The sequence below is a fragment of the Arachis ipaensis genome, chromosome B1 (genome assembly GCF_059453495.1).
Source record: "Arachis ipaensis isolate K30076 ecotype BB chromosome B1, ASM5945349v1, whole genome shotgun sequence".
Classification (NCBI taxonomy): Eukaryota; Viridiplantae; Streptophyta; class Magnoliopsida; order Fabales; family Fabaceae; genus Arachis; species Arachis ipaensis.
In genome coordinates this window covers 116789234-116806487 of record NC_142436.1, presented here as the reverse complement: position 1 = coordinate 116806487, position 17254 = coordinate 116789234, and the positions used below count along the sequence as shown (strand labels likewise).

General features: G+C 39.7%; 1 non-coding gene across 1 annotated transcript; it reads left to right on the top strand.

Annotated features, from left to right (window-relative positions):
- The first annotated feature begins 2852 nt into the window (after positions 1-2852).
- Positions 2853-2960, top strand: LOC148578055 (small nucleolar RNA R71). Its single transcript, XR_015903731.1, has one exon. It is a non-coding gene; the product is annotated as a small nucleolar RNA R71 (small nucleolar RNA).
- Positions 2961-17254: the final 14294 nt, after the last annotated feature.

The following is a 17254-nucleotide window of genomic DNA, read 5'->3' as shown; positions in this document are numbered from 1 at the left end:
TAATTAAACTAAGTTCAAGGATAAATTCGAAACTCATGTACTTCTTGTTCTTTTGAATTAAACATTTTTCATTTAAGAGAGGTGATGGATTCATATTCACTACTTTAAGGCATAGACACTTAAATACTAATGATCATGTAATGAAGACACAAATATGGATAAACATTTAACATAGAAAATGAAAAACAGAGAATATAAGAACAAGGAATGAGTCCACCTTAGTGATGGTGGTGTTTTCTTCTTGAGGAACCAATGATGTCCTTGAGCTCTTCTATGTCTCTTCCTTGTCTTTGTTGCTCCTCCCTCATTGCTCTTTGATGCTTCTATCCTTAGTTGCTCCCAATAATTGCGTGGGGGGAAAATGTATCCCCTGAGGTATCTCAGGGATCTCTTGATTTGCAATCAAATGTTCTACCACTGAGCTATAGACCCTTGAGATGAATCTTTCCATCTCCCATGACTCGGAGGTGGAAGCTTTTGTCTTCCCTTTCCTCTTTCTAGAGGTTTCTCTGGCCTTAGGTGCCATCAATGATTATGGAAAAACAAAAAAAAAAACTTATGCTTTTACCACATCAAACTTAGAATTTTGCTCGCCCTCGAGCAAGAGAAGAAAGAATAGATGAAGAAGAAGATGTGGAAAAAAACTAGGATTATGAGGAGGGAAGGTGGGGGTCCTGTGGGATCCACAGATCCTGAGATGATCCTTTGAGGTTCACAGATCTTGAGGTGTCAAGGATTTACATCCCTGCACCAATTAGGCATGTAAAATGCCTTTGCATGCAATTCTGGCGTTTAAACGCCGAACTGATGCTTGTTCTGCGTGTTCAACGCCCAGATGCAACATATTTCTGGCGTTGAACGCCAGCTTCATGCTTGTTTCTGGCGTTTAGCGCCATCTCCATGCTCTGTTCTGGCGTTGAATGCCAGCCAGATGCTCCTTACTGGCGTTTGAACGCCAGTGAACTCCTCCTCCAGGGTGTGCTGTTTTTTTTGCTGTTTTTGATTTTTCTTCAATTTTTTCAGTTGTTTTTGTAACTCCACATGATCATGAACCTATGAAGACATATAACTAATGAAAAACATAATTAAATAAAAATTGGGTTGCCTCCCAACAAGCGCTTCTTTAATGTCAATAGTTTGACAGTGGGCTCTCTTGGAGCCTAACAGATGTTCAGAGCATTATTGAGACTTCCCAACACCAAACTTAGAGTTTGGATATGGGAGTTCAACACCAAACTTAGAGTTTGGTTGTGGCCTCCCAACACCAAACTTAGAGTTTGACTGTGGGGGCTTTGGTTGACTCTGCAGTGAGAGAAGCTTTTTATGCTTCTTCTCCATGGGTACAGAGAGAGATCCTTGAGTTTTAAACACAAGGTTGTCCTCATTTAATTGAAGGATCAATTCTCCTCTGTCCACATCAATCACAACTCTTGCTGTGGCTAGGAAGGGTCTTCCAAGAATGATGGATTCATCCTCATCCTTCCCAGTATCTAGGATTATGAAATCAGCAGGGATGTAAAGGCCTTCAATATTTACTAATATGTCCTCTACTTGTCCATAAGCCTATTTTCTGGAATTGTCTGCCATCTCTAATGAGATTCTAGCAGCTTGCACCTCAAAGATTCCAGTTTCTCCATTACAGAGAGTGGCATGAGGTTTATTCCTGACCCAAGGTCACATAGAGCCTTCTCAAAGGTCATGGTGCCTATGGTACAAGGTATTAGGAACTTTCCAGGATCCTGTTTCTTCTGAGGCAATCTCAGTTGATCCAATGCATTTAGTTCATTGGTGAACAGGGGAGGTTCATCTCCCCAAGTCTCATTACCAAATAAATTGGCATTCAGCTTCATGATTGCACCAAGGAACTTGGCAACTTGTTCTTCAGTGACATCCTCATTCTCTTTAGAAGAAGAATACTCATCAGAACTCATGAATGGCATAAGGAGATTTAATGGAATCTCTATGGTCTCTAGATGAGCCTCAGAGTCTTTTGGTTCCTCAAAGGGATACTCCTTATTGATCATTGGACGTCCCAGGAGGTCTTCCTTCTTGGGATTCACGTCCTTCCCTTCCTCTCTAGGTTCGGCCGTGTTGACTATGTCAATGGCCTTGCACTCTCCTTTTGGATTTTCTTCTGTATTGCTTGGGAGAGCATTAGGAGGGGTTTCAGTGATCTTCTTACTCAGCTGGCCCACTTGTGCCTCCAAATTTCTAATGGAGGACCTTGTTTTATTCATGAAACTCACAGTGGCCTTAGATAGATCAGAGACTAAGTTTGCTAAATTAGAGGTATTTTGTTCAGAGTTCTCTGTCTGTTGCTGAGTGGATGATGGAAAAGGCTTGCTATTACTAAACCTGTTTCTTCCACCATTATTAAAGCCTTGTTGAAGCTTTTGTTGATCCTTCCATGAGAGATTTGGGTGATTTCTCCATGAGGGATTATAGGTGTTTCCATATGGTTCACCCATGTAATTCACCTCTGCTATTGCAGGGTTTTCAGGATTATAAGCTTCTTCTTCAGAAGATGCCTCTTGAGTACTGTTGGATGCAGCTTGCATTCCATTCAGACTCTGAGAAATCATATTGACTTGCTGAGTCAATATTTTATTCTGGGCCAATATGGCATTCAGAGTATCAATTTCAAGAACTCCCTTCTTCTGAGGCGTCCCATTACTCACAGGATTCCTCTCAGAAGTGTACATCAACTGGTTATTAGCAACCATGTCAATGAGTTCTTGAGCTTCTGCAGGCGTTTTCCTTAGGTGAATGGATCCACCTGCAGAAGTATCCAATGACATCTTAGCTAATTCAGACAGGCCATCATAGAATATATCCAGGATGGTCCATTCTGAAAGCATGTTAGAAGGACACTTTTTGGTCAGTTCCTTGTATCTCTCCCAAGCTTCATAGAGGGATTCACCTTCTTTCTGTCTGAAGGTTTGAACATCCACTCTAAGCTTACTCAGCTTTTGAGGAGGAAAGAACTTGGCTAAGAAAGCCTTGACCAGCTTATCCCAAGAGTTCAGGCTATCCTTAGGTTGAGAGTCCAACTATATTCTAGCTCTATCTCTTACAGCAAACAGGAAAAGCATGAGCCTGTAGACTTCAGGATCTACTCCATTAGTCTTAACAGTATCACAGATCTGCAAGAATTCAGTTAAGAACTGAAAAGGATCTTCAGATGGAAGTCCATGAAACTTGCAGTTTTGCTGCATCAAAGAAACTAATTGAGGTATCAGCTCAAAATTGTTTGCTCCAATGGCAGGAATGGAGATGCTTCTTCCATGTAAATTGGAATTAGGTGCAGTAAAGTCACCAAGCATCCTCCTTGCATTAGTATTATTTTTGGCTGCCATCTCCTCTTCCTGTTCGAAAATTTCTGTAAGGTTATCTCTGGATTGTTGTATTTTAGCTTCTCTTAGTTTTCTCTTCAGAGTCCTTTCAGGTTCAGGGTCTGCTTCAACAAGAATGTTCTTGTCCTTGCTCCTGCTCATATGAAAAAGAGGGAACAGAAAAATAATAATAATAGGGATCCTTTTTACCCATGTATGGAGGTTCCCCTGTGTGAGTAGAAGAAGAAAAGAATGTAATGTAAAGAAGGGAGAAGAGAAAATTCAAACATAGATGGCAGAGGGGGTTCGAATTTGGGTGAGATGAAGTGTTAGTAGATGAATAAATAAATAGAAGGAGATGAGAGAGAAGGAGGATTTTTCGAAAATAAAATTTTGAAAAGGGGTTAGTGATTTTCGAAAATTAGGAATGAAATCAAATTAAAATTAAAAATTGAAACAATTAGTTAATTAAAAAGAATTTTTGAAAAAGAGGGAAGAGATTTTCAAAAATTAGAGAGAGAGAGTTAGTTAGGTAGTTTTGAAAAAGATAAGAAACAAACAAAAAGTCAATTAGTTAGTTGAAAAAGATTTGAAAATCAATTTTGAAAAGATAAGAAGATAAGAAGTTAGAAAAGATATTTGAAAATCAAATTTTTGAAAAAGATAAGATTTAAAAAAAAAGATATGATAAGAAGATATAATTAGAATTAGTTTTGAAAAAGATTTGATTTTTAAAATCATAATTAATGACTTGACTCACAAGAAATCACAAGATATGATTTTAGAATTTAAAGTTTGAATCTTTCTTAACAAGTAAGTAACAAACTCGAAATTTTTGAATCAAAACATTAATTGATGATGTGATTTTCGAAAATATGATATAAAATTAAGAAAAATATTTTGAAAATATTTTGAAAAAGATTTTTGAAAATTTCAAAAATAAAAAATGGAAAAGATATGATTTTTGAAAAAGATTTGAAAAAGATAAGATTTTTAAATTGAAAATTTGATTTGACTCATAAAAACAACTAGATTTTAAAATTTTTTGAAAAAGTCAATCCAAATTTTCGAAATTTTAAGAGAGAAAAAGGAAAAGATATTTTTTTGATTTTTTGAATTTTTAATGATGAAAGAGAAAAACATGAAAAATACTCAATGCATGAGAATTTTTAGATCAAAACAATGAATGCATGCAAGAACACTATGAATGTCAAGATAAACACCAAGAACACTTTGAAGATCAAGATAAACATAAGACTTATTTTTGAAAATTTTTAATGAAAGAAAAACATGCAAGACACCAAACTTAGAAATTTTTCATGTATAGACATTATGAATGCAAGAATGCATATGAAAAACAAGAAAAGACACAAAACAAGAAAATATGAAGATCAAACAAGATGACTGGCCAAGAACAACTTGAAGATCATGAAGAACACTATGAATGCATGAATTTTCGAAAAATGCATAAATTTTTAGAAAAAATACAATTGACACCAAACTTAAAATTGACTCAAGACTCAAACAAGAAACACAAAATATTTTTGATTTTTATGATTTTATGATTTTTTTTGGATTTTTTCGAAAATTAGTGTGAAAAAGAAAAATAAGGATTCTAAAATTTTTAATATGAATTCCAGGAATCTTGCACTGTTAGTCTAAAGCTCCAATCTGAGGGTTAGACATGGCTTAATAGCCAGCCAAGCTTTAGAAGATACAAATCAGGCATACAACAACTGAAACTTCATCCAACTTCATATACTTATAAGTGGAAACCTCAATCTAAAAGAGTTAGACATGGCTTTACAGCCAGCCAGGCTTCTACATGCTTCATGAAACACTAGAATTCATTCTTAAAAATTTTGAATAATTTTCGAAAACAAAAGGAAATTTTTTTTTGAAAAATTTTTGAAGAAATATTTTTGAAAATAAAACAAAAAGAATATTACCTAATCTGAGCAACAAGATGAACCGTCAGTTGTCCAAACTCGAACAATCCCCGGCAACGGCGCCAAAAACTTGGTATGCGAAATTGTTACTCTGAGGTTGTAAAATTTGTTGTTCCTTCTCTCCCTGGCAATGGCGCCAATAACTGGTGCACAATACCATGGTCCAAACATAACTTCACAACTTCGCACAACTAACCAGCAAGTGCACTGGGTCGTCCAAGTAATAAAACCTTACGTGAGTAAGGGTCGATCCCACAGAGATTGTCAGCTTGAAGCAAGCTATGGTCACCTTGTAAATCTCAGTCAGGCGGATACCAAATGGTTATGGAGTTTTCGAATAATAATAATAATAATAAATAAACAGAAAATAAAGATAGAAATACTTATGTAATTCATTGGTGAGAATTTCAGATAAGCGTATAGCGATGCTTTCGTTCCTCTGAATCTCTGCTTTCCCGCTGTCTTCATCCAATCAGTCTTACTCCTTTCCATGGCAAGCTTCCTGTAAGGTCATCACCGTTGTCAATGGCTACATCCCGTCCTCTCTATGAAAAAGGTCCAAATGCTCTGTCACGGCATGGCTAATCATCTGGAGGTTCTCGATCATACTGGAATAGGATTCACCCTCCTTTTGCGTTTGTCACTACGCCCAGCACTCGCGAGTTTGAAGTTCGTCACAACCATCCCTTTCCAGATCCTACTAGGAATACCACAGACAAGGTTTAGACTTTTCGGATCTCAGGAATGGCCATCCATGGGTTCTAACTTATACCACGAAGATACTAATAACTCGGACTCGGTCCCCTGTATTAGATATCTAAGAGATATTCATTCTAGGTTGTTTGCATGTAGACCGGAAGTGTTTGTCAGGCACGTGTTCGTGAGTGAGAATGATGATGAGCGTCACATAATCATCACATTCATCATGTTCTTGGGAACGAATGGATATTTTAGAAGCTTAATAAGTTGAATTGAATAGAAAAATAGTAGTACTTTGCATTAAATCATGAGGAATAGCAGAGCTCCACACCTTAATCTATGGAGTGTAGAAACTCTACCGTTTGAAAATACAAAAGTGATGAAGGTCCAGGCATGGCCGAATGGCCAGCCCCAACGTGATCAATATGATTCAAAGATGGTTCAAAGTTCATAAGATCATAAGATGTCTAAAAGACTAGTAAAAAGTTCTATTTATACCAAACTAGTTACTAGGGTTTACAGAAATAAGTAATTGATGCATAAATCCACTTCCGGGGCCCACTTGGTGTGTGCTTGGGCTGAGCTTTAGCTTTACACGTGCAGAGACTTCTTTTGGAGTTGAACGCCAAGTTGTAACGTGTTTTTGGCGTTCAACTCTGGTTCGTGACGTGTTTCTGGCGTTTAACTCTAGACTGCAGCATAGAACTGGCGTTCAACGCCCTTGTGCGTCATCTAAACTCGGCCAAAGCATAAACTATTATATATTTCTGGAAAGCCCTGGATGTATACTTTCCAAAGCAATTGGAAGCGCGCCATTTTGAGTTCTGTAGCTCCAGAAAATTTACTTTGAGTGCAGGGAGGTCAGAATCCAACAGCATCAGCAGTCCTTCTTCAACCTCTGAATCTGTTTTTTACTCAAGTCCCTCAATTTCAGCCAGAAAATACCTGAAATCACAGAAAAATACACAAACTCATAGTAAAGTCCAGAAATGTGAATTTAACATAAAAACTAATGAAAACATCCCTAAAAGTAACTAGATCCTACTAAAAACATACTAAAAACAATGCCAAAAAGCGTATAAATTATCCGCTCATCACGCATTCGTGTCAATGACGCTTTCGCATCGTGGCACTTCCACTTCATCCACGCTCTCGCGTGACCCACGCATCCGCGTGGATTTGAAATCACTTAACCCCCCCGACGCGGAAACCCTAACCCCAGCGTCACCCTTTTTCCCCCTCCCCAACGTTCCACCTCCATCTATCTCTTCTCCCCCCAACCTCCCACTGCCACCGCCGCCTAGCCCCCCACAGCGCCGCTGCCGCCACCTGTCGCCGCACCGCCCCCTTCTTCTCTTTCCCCCTTCTCTTCCTCTTTTCTTCTTCCCCTTCACCCCTCTTACGTCCTCTGCCTCCACCGCGGCCAAACCAGACCCGCCGCCACCACCCAGACTGCCGGCAACAACCACCCCAATGCCACCCTCACCTCCTCACCCCCTTCTTCTCTTCTCCCCTCCATATCCCTCTTTCACCCCCTGCCACCACCGCGGGACTCCCAGTACTGCCGTGCCGTATCCCCTCACCGCCGTGCCGCCCACCAGCACCACCACCCTAGCACCCTCTCTCTGCACTCAATTTCTGTCACTGCGCACACCAGGTTCCACTACACTCTGATTCCTTTCCCGTTCCAGTTAGTTAGTTTGCATTTTTTTTTCAATTCTGTTCAAATTAGGATAGTTAGAGATGCATGTTTGTAGTGGATTTTAGGTGGTTAGGTAGCTAGGATGTGGTTAGTGGATTTAGGCCTGATAATTGCGCCATTCTTGCTGCTTGCTTTATCTGTTTCACAATTTTGAAATTGCTGTGCTGTTGATGGTGCTCATATGCTGTTCATTACTGTTTAATGCTGTTTTGATATTGTTCCATTTAAATTGCAATTCTTGCTGCAGATTGAATTTGTTTTTTCTAAATTCATGTGACTTGCTATTTGATACTCTTTTATGAACTACTTTAATGTCATATGAACTGAATTTCTGCTGCTGTTTACTACCCGAGAACATCCAATTTATAGCCAGAATGCTGCCCGATTTTTCCGCACATTGTTTCACTCAAGTCCCATTCATAAATTGGCTTTGGTACTTTTGAACTCTGCAATAATTGGTTTCAACCAAGCCAATTCATGGATAAATGGGCTAGCATTCCTAATCATTCTGGTTCCCTTCTTAGTTAAATCGCATTATTGATGATTTTATTCATTTTGCACTTCTTTTTATCATCATTAATCTGCATTCTCTGCTTGAATGTGAGTTGCTGGTTCTTCAAGTTTATGCAATTTTTGTTAATCAGGAACTACAATACCATGCCACTCACTTTAACTACACTTTTTAACTCTTAACTGTATTAACCTTCTAACCTCTCTCTTAGTTTTCAACTAACTACTTTCAACCTATTTCAAAGCATGATTATTATTGTTCCTGATAAACAAGCATCTCGCATATCATCGATCTTGGATTGTGATTTTTATTTTAATTCTTTGACTTTTAGCTTGCATACAGTCCAAAATTCTACATCTATCAAACTCACTTTATGCTTCTATTGTTATTCTATTCCTCTTTTGCCCAGCTATGCTTATATTGCTCAAATACTATTTGCTTACCTGTTTTCCTGCTTTAGTTTAATAAACTGTATCCTGGAACTTTTGCTTTTCAGGATGTCTGACCCAAACGGCAAAGAAAAAGCCAAAACAGGCACAGGAAAAAGGAAAAGAGGAGAGTCTTCTATGGCTATCCTGGATATCCTGCATGATGATTCCTGGCGGGAGAAGAATTTTACTCCGTAGGAAAAAGCTGACCAGTTAGTGCCTGCAACCGACCCAGTCAAGTTTGCCAACCGATACTGTGAACTGAAGTATCCAGTCTTTGCAACTTCAAGGAACTTATATCTAGAAAAGACCCTCCGAATTCCATCTGATCCACAGGTCCCTTTACAGACAGAGCCTCCACTTCAGCAGGCAGATCCCCTGTAATACCCGGTCTAACCGAAATTTAGTAAATAATAAGTTAAATAGGAGTGAATATGGTTGGAATATTTGGCAATTGGAATTTGATAATTTAAATACGATATTTGGATTCAGTGAATTTTTCCGAGTCGGAAAATATAGTTTTCTGCGTAAAAGTGCGCAGTGGAATTTTGACCGGCAGTACCGGCTGAGATCTGTCTGGTACTACAACTGAGAAAATTGATTATGGGTAAATAAGATTAAGAAATGAGGAATTATAATTAGGAAAGGTAGAAATATTCAAAGTGCGATTTAGAGCGCTAATCTTAAAGGTTTTGGCCCAAAATTGGGCCAATGGGCAAAAATAAGTGAACCGGGCCTAAGTGGGCCCAAGACCCAACATATATAAACATTAGTTGTGAGCATTTCAGCTCATTTTACCCTAAAAAGAAGGGTTGGGGCGCTGATTTGAGAAGAGAGAAGAGAAGAGAGAAAACCTAACTCTCTTTGATCTTCAAACCACCATAACTTGAGCTACGGAGCTCCGATTGACGAGCCGTTTGCGGCCACACGTTGCTCTTCTCATCCTCTACAATTATATCTAAGTTTGGTGGTGAGTATTTCATTCATCTCTGCCCAGTTTTCGAAATTCCCCACTGTTACACGTTTTTGGGTAGTTAGTGTTGAAATCTTGTGATTTTGGGTATTTAGGGATACTCCAACATGGATTCTAAGTGGGTTCTATCCCTACTTCATATGGGCTGAGGTAAGAAGTGCTCAAACCCTTGTGATTTGTCATTTTTATGAGCCCTAGGTTGATGTATGTATGTGACATTGGTTATGTTAGTGTATTTGGTGATGTTGGTGCACAATTGGGAGATTGGTATTGCTTGAGGAGTTTTGGTAAGGCTTGGAGCTAAGGTTGGTGAAGAATTCCAAAGAAGAGGCTCAATTGGTTTGGCTACAAGAGGTACGGTTTAAGTTTCATTTAAGTACCGTGTGTTGTGATGAGAATTCCTAGGCTAGATGCCCCTAGGATTAAGTTTGGATTGTGTAAATGGTTGGTGCTAATATGCATAGTTGATATGTAATGTGAATTAATGATTGGGTTGAGAATTGTGTGACCTTGTATGCTTGGTGTATTGAGAATTTGATGTACTGGGTAATGAGTATTGATTTGTGGTTTATGCATTTAAATTGTGAAAATTGGGCCGGAGGCCGTGAATTTTGGGCCGAATGGCCGGAAAGAGGTAAGAAAGGTAAGTCGATGTGTGCATTGTATGATGGCACAAGTGATTGGATGAATTTCAGATAATGAATATATGAATGATTAGGTTGGTTATTGAAGAATAAGGTTTGAGAAGTTGAAGTGTGGAATTTGGTAATTTTGGGTGAAATTATGTAGACGAGGTATGTTTGGTTCGGTTGAGATATATTATGTGATTATGATTATTGATGCCTTGATGGTATGATGATGCATTAGAGATATGTATGTTGTGATATATGCTTGGGGAATGATTAAGGTTGATTTGTGGGTGAAATCACGTGATAGTGAGTATGATATTGATTACGTATAATGATGGTTGATTGGAAATGGTATTATTGGAAATTGGGATGAGGAAGGATGTATGACATGATATTGTGTTTGTCCTTTAGCCATTTGATTGAGAAGTGTTAAAATGGTTAGATGTGGTTTTGGAAATTTTTGGTAAAGTGTCAATGTGTGAGTTGAGGATGGCTTGATGTGGATTTTGGTACATTTTGATTGATTTCAAAAAGGGTTGAAATTGGCATGTTTTGGTTGATTTTGAAAAGAGTTGAAAATGGCTTGTTTTGAAAATGGCACCTAGTGGTTTTGTATGAAAATATGGTTTTTGGGCATACTTTGACGGGACATAACTTGGACTACGGATCTCTGTTTTGTGCCAAATCTGTTTAGAAATGAAATTGGATCTGAGATGTCCATGCCGTTTGAAGAACGGGTGAAAAATGATTTAAAATGAGAAAGTTATGTCCGTCGGAAGATTGGGGGTTGAATCTGTAAATTCTGCAGCTTTTAACTTAGAAAATTTTTAGCAGAATGACCCTCCACGCGTAGGCGCACTTGGCGCGTACGCGTCGTTCTTCAAGAAGACACTATCCACGCGTGCGCGTGGTGTGCGTGGGCGCGTTGATGCGCTGCTCCAAATGCCCAGCTATTTTCCCGAGAGTTATGCCAGAGTTGTGCCAGTTTTGTGCCTGGGGCGCAAGAGCACCCACGCGTACGCGTGGCTGACGCTTGCGCGTCGTTTGGCTATTTTTCAACCCGCGCGTCCGCGCGTATGACGCTTGCGCGTCGATGAGTTTTGTGGCCATCCACGCGTGCGCGTGGAGTGCGCGTATGCGTGGCCCTGTTTTCATGCCAAAGTTGATTTTTGAGTTTTAAAAGCCAAATCTCAAACTTCTAAGCCTCCGATCTCACCTCTTATGTATTAAATCATTTTGATATGCCTAGCAATGAGCTAGGGGATGTGGTAACTTGCGAGTGAAGCAAAGGGAAAAGTTATGATCAATGATGATCAAAGATGATTATATGAGATATGGAGGATGACGGTGGAAGTACCGTGTATGCCATGAGCCGGAGGGCTATATTTATTGATAAATGGCCCGTTCTTGATTGGACCATGAGCCGGATGGCTGAGTTATTGCCGGGTTACGGCAAGGCCATTATTGTTTATGGCTGAGTATAAATGCATATATGATTAATGAATGAATATGTTAAATGGATAATAATGAAAAATATTGAAATGTGATGTGCGACCCCGGGCAGTAGGCAGTGGCGTTATCCACTTGCTCTGGGTATGATACGGAAAAGGAGGATTATGATAAACGAGTTTAATCGTGGGGTTTTGAATAAATGTGTATTTGTGATACCTGGGTAGTAGCAAGGGTCGTGGTTCGTCCCGTTTGCTCCGGGTCATTGTCTGAGGATTGATAATAATGAAGGGTGATTATGAATAAATGTTTATTTGTGATACTTGGGTAGTAGCAAGGGTTGTGGTTCGTCCCACTTGCTCCAAGTTAATGTTTGAGATTTGATAATAATGAATGTTGATAATATGAATTGAGATTGAATGAATATATGTTTGAGATGCCTGGGCAGTAGCAAGGGTTGTGGTTCGTCCCACTTGCTCCGGGCCAATGCTTGAGATACCTGGGTAGTAGCAAGGGTTGTGGTTCGTCCCACTTGCTCCAGGTCAGAGATTGCGACGCCTGGGTAGTAGCGGCAGTAGTGGTGAATCCACTCGCTCCAGGTTGAGCTTTTAGACACCCGCCTGGGTAGTAGCCGCAGTAGTGATTATTTCACTGGCTCTGGGTTGAGCGGGCAATAGCAAGGGGGTTGTAGCTCAAACCTACTTGCTCCGCAAGGGGTGTTTCTGTCCAATGGTTAGCTACCAGGACATGTCGGGTTGGCTATATAACCGACAGATGATATCATCAGCCATAGGGCAGACATTCATCATTTGCATATGTTTGAATTGTTTGGGTTTGCCATTTGTCTTGGATTTCTACATCATATATGCCATGTTACCTGACTATATGCTACTTGTTCTACTTGTATCATGTTTGTGTATTACTTGCCTGTATTGCTTGTGTTTGTACAACTGAGAGGCCCCTCATGCTGGTGTCGGTGGGTGTGAGGGCTGTTCTTGATGGAATGAATTGATGATGCGATTGCATGATGATGTATTGATATAGAACTGCTGAGGCAGAACAACTGGTGATGGTTTTGCTTATGATTCTGAGTCTGATTCGTGGAAGAGTCAGCGAGTTGGGAAACATGTGAAACATGAATTGAATTTAGCACTCCCTTATGACAGTTACCTATTCATGGATTAGTGAGAACCTAGGATGAATAATTGGTGAAGAAGTTTAGGATGCTTAGTGAGTTTTTGTTGCAGTACATTGAATTTATTTGGCACTTTTACCGTACTGGGAACCCATGGGCCCGGGGTTCTCATTCCGTATATATCTCTTGTTTTTCAGATACAGGTCCAGGTGCTCAGAAGTGAGTTGTGGGTCGTCTGAGAGACGGCGAAGATCTTTATTTCATCTACTTTGTGTTTTGATTAGAATCTCTCCACCTTTGTTTTGGAAAGTTTATATTATGTATTGAACTCTTTGAATTTGCCTATAGAGGCTCTCATGTTTCCTTCGGGAGAGATTAGGATATACTCTTGTCAACTAATTTCATAATGTACTCTAGCCGACCTAAACTTCGTGGGTCGCCACTAGTAGCTACTTACTTATGTTATATATATCTATCTGTTATCTATCTCTTAATCTCCTCTACGCCTTGTCCGTATATTGTTTTCGGCTTCACGGTTTATCTTTTGTTGTCGAAACGTGAGAGATACGTCTTCGCGATTTCATTTCTACTCTTTTCAGGCTTCTTGATTAATACTCCTTTCGAAATTACCTATATTTATTTATTAAAAATCCACCTGAGAGTCGTACCACCGTAATATCATTGACTTATGACTCGAGCATAAGGATTTGAATATTAGGGTGTTACATTATGGTATCAGAGCAGTTCGTCCTCGTGAGCCTGAGGGATGGAATTGCTTATGCTTCAATGCATACTCTGAGTCTGTGCCTGTGCTAGTTAGGGTATCTAATCGATACGTCTAGCATGAAGTCCATGAGTGTACCTTTGGTACTTTGAAGCACTATACTTCCGATATTGAGACTGATCAACTTGATATCGATTGTTTGATGTGTATAGGAACCAGATGGCACCTCGTGGACCCGGTTGGGAATGTGAAAGAGATCGTACTAATACGCAGGAACCAGAAATCAACCCGAATAACCCGGTAAACCTTATGGCGGCGTTGGAGAATATGGCTGCTGCTATGCAGGCCACTACGGAGGCTATTGGGCAACAGATGAACAATAATGGCAATGGCGGAAGGGAAGCTCAGGGCCCGATGACACTGGCAACCTTCTTAAAGGTTAATCCACCTAAGTTCAAGGGAACCACCAATCCGACTGAAGCTGATACTTGGTTTCAGGCCATGGAGCGAGCACTGCAAGCGCAGTTGGTGCCTGAAGAGCAGCGTGTTGAATTCGCTACCTATCTACTCACGGGGGAAGCATCGCATTGGTGGCAAGGGGCTCGACGTCTCCTGCAACAGGGGAATGATCATATCACTTGGGATGCCTTCCCGGTGGAATTCTATAAGAAGTACTTTCCGAATTCCGCCAGGACAGCCAAGGAATTGGAGTTACTGCAGCTAAAGCAAGGTGCTATTTCCATATCTGAGTATACAGAAAAATTTGAGGAGCTATTCAGGTTTTCTCGCATGTGTCAAGGAGCTCCGGGAGACTTCGAGGAATGGAAATGCATTAAGTATGAAGGAGGGCTCCGGAGCAACATCTTAAGTTCAGTGGGACCAATGGAGATCCGAACTTTTTCAGAGTTAGTGAATAAGAGCAGAATTGCTGAAGAGTGTGTGAAGAGGAGGGTTGCAGAGAAGGGAAGTCATAGAGAGCACAACCAAGGATTCGCACCAAGGGGTCGAGAGTTTAAGGAGAGAGGATACGTACAACACTTTCCCCAAGGACAGAATAACTTTGCGACGAGTAAGGAGTCCCAAAGGAATGGTAAGGGAAAACGGACAGCGGCTGCTTCTGATGTTTCAAGCTGTCAGAGATGTGGAAGTCATCACCCAAATAGGCCGTGCCGATTGGGGTTAGGTGTATGTTACAAGTGCGGGTTACCAGGACATGTATCAAGAAATTGCCAACAAGGAGAGAGTCAGGATGCGGGCCGATTGCGACAGTAAGATTGAGGTAATTGCCTTAATACAAATGGATAAATGCCTGTGATGTAAATGACTTTCTGTTGAGAATGATGTGTTGTGTTTGTTATGTAGTTGGTTGATTTCTGGATTTTTGGTGAAATGGATTGAACTCGTGACTTTTAGTTCATTTGATTTAAATAGATAAGGGATGGTCCTAAATGATGGATTTGGAAACGTTAATTCGAATTGTCGGTCAAGTTAAGTGATGGTTTAGTACTTGAGGAAATAAGTGATGGAACTAATACTTGACGAGAAATCAAGGTGGCATAGCGGAAGCTTGCTAAAGCGTTAGCATAGTATGGTAATAATAAGGAAAAGTAGAGCATGATTGGAAATGCTTTATGCTTTGAGTACTTAAAAGTTTAGTGAGCTTAGGCAGATAATGATTCTAGGTAATTGGAATTAATTGCGGCTGTGAGCCTTGATGGTTCTGAAACGGATGAGGAAATTATCATTGATGCATAATTAGATTTAGATGATGAGAGAGTGCGAGTTGTCGTGTTTGAGAGATGAGTACCATGATGTTTGGTCATAGTGACCTTGGAATTAGATTGAGATTTATAATGATTGGTTTTGAAAGACGAATGTGAAAGCCACTAAATTGAAATACAGATGCAGTACTGAGATTGGTTTGAGGGAGCCCGTGACGGGTGGTAAACTCCAATTTTTGGGGAGGTACTGTTGAAAATTTTTCTCCAAAAAATTTGAAAGAGTGCTGGTTATGGTTTTGAGGATAATTTTTTATATGAGTAACTTTAACGAAAGAGATGTGTCTCGAATGCTTTTATAGATTATTAAAGGAAGGCGGATTCTCATGATTTTTGTTAAATTGTTATTTCAAACTCATTTGCTTTCTAGAAATGAAAGGGGTTTTTGATTGATGAGTCAGAGACTTTATAACAGCAAGTCATGTAGAAATTCGAAGGTTTGAGAATAAGAAAGTAAGTTTGGAGGTTATGCTTGGAGTTGAGCTGTGATTAGTGGTAATTGGCTTGGCAGAGGGAGAGGATAGTGATGGATGGAATTTTCGAGGACGAAAATTTCTGTTAGGGGGTAGAATGTAATACCCGGTCTAACCGAAATTTAGTAAATAATAAGTTAAATAGGAGCGAATATGGTTGGAATATTTGGCAATTGGAATTTGATAATTTAAATACGATATTTGGATTCAGTGAATTTTTCCGAGTCGGAAAATATAGTTTTCTGCGTAAAAGTGCGCAGTGGAATTTTGACCGGCAGTACCGGCTGAGATCTGTCTGGTACTACAACTGAGGAAATTGATTATGGGTAAATAAGATTAAGAAATGAGGAATTATAATTAGGAAAGGTAGAAATATTTAAAGTGCGATTTAGAGCGCTAATCTAAAAGGTTTTGGCCCAAAATTGGGCCAATGGGCAAAAATAAGTGAACCGGGCCTAAGTGGGCCCAAGACCCAACATATATAAACATTAGTTGTGAGCATTTCAGCTCATTTTACCCTAAAAAGAAGGGTTGGGGCGCTGATTTGAGAAGAGAGAAGAGAAGAGAGAAAACCTAACTCTCTTTGATCTTCAAACCACCATAACTTGAGCTACGGAGCTCCGATTGACGAGCCGTTTGCGGCCACGCGTTGCTCTTCTCATCCTCTACAATTATATCTAAGTTTGGTGGTGAGTATTTCATTCATCTCTGCCCAGTTTTCGAAATTCCCTACTGTTACACGTTTTTGGGTAGTTAGTGTTGAAATCTTGTGATTTTGGGTGTTTAGGGATACTCCAACATGGATTCTAAGTGGGTTCTATCCCTACTTCATATGGACTGAGGTAAGAAGTGCTCAAACCCTTGTGATTTGTCATTTTTATGAGCCCTAGGTTGATATATGTATGTGACATTGGTTATGTTAGTGTATTTGGTGATGTTGGTGCACAATTGGGAGATTGGTATTGCTTGAGGAGCTTTGGTAAGGCTTGGAGCTAAGGTTGGTGAAGAATTCCAAAGAAGAGGCTCAATTGGTTTGGTTACAAGAGGTACGGTTTAAGTTTCATTTAAGTACCATGTGTTGTGATGAGAATTCCTAGGCTAGATGCCCCTAGGATTAAGTTTGGATTGTGTAAATGGTTGGTGCTAATATGCATAGTTGATATGTAATGTGAATTAATGATTGGGTTGAGAATTGTGTGACCTTGTATGCTTGGTGTATTGAGAATTTGATGTACTGGGTAATGAGTATTGATTTGTGGTTTATGCATTTAAATTGTGAAAATTGGGCCGGAGGCCGTGAATTTTGGGTCGGATGCTGGAAAGAGGTAAGAAAGGTAAGTCGATGTGTGCATTGTATGATGGCACAAGTGATTGGATGAATTTCAGATAATGAATATATGAATGATTAGGTTGGTTATTGAAGAATAAGGTTTGAGAAGTTGAAGTGTGGAATTTGGTAATTTTGGGTGAAA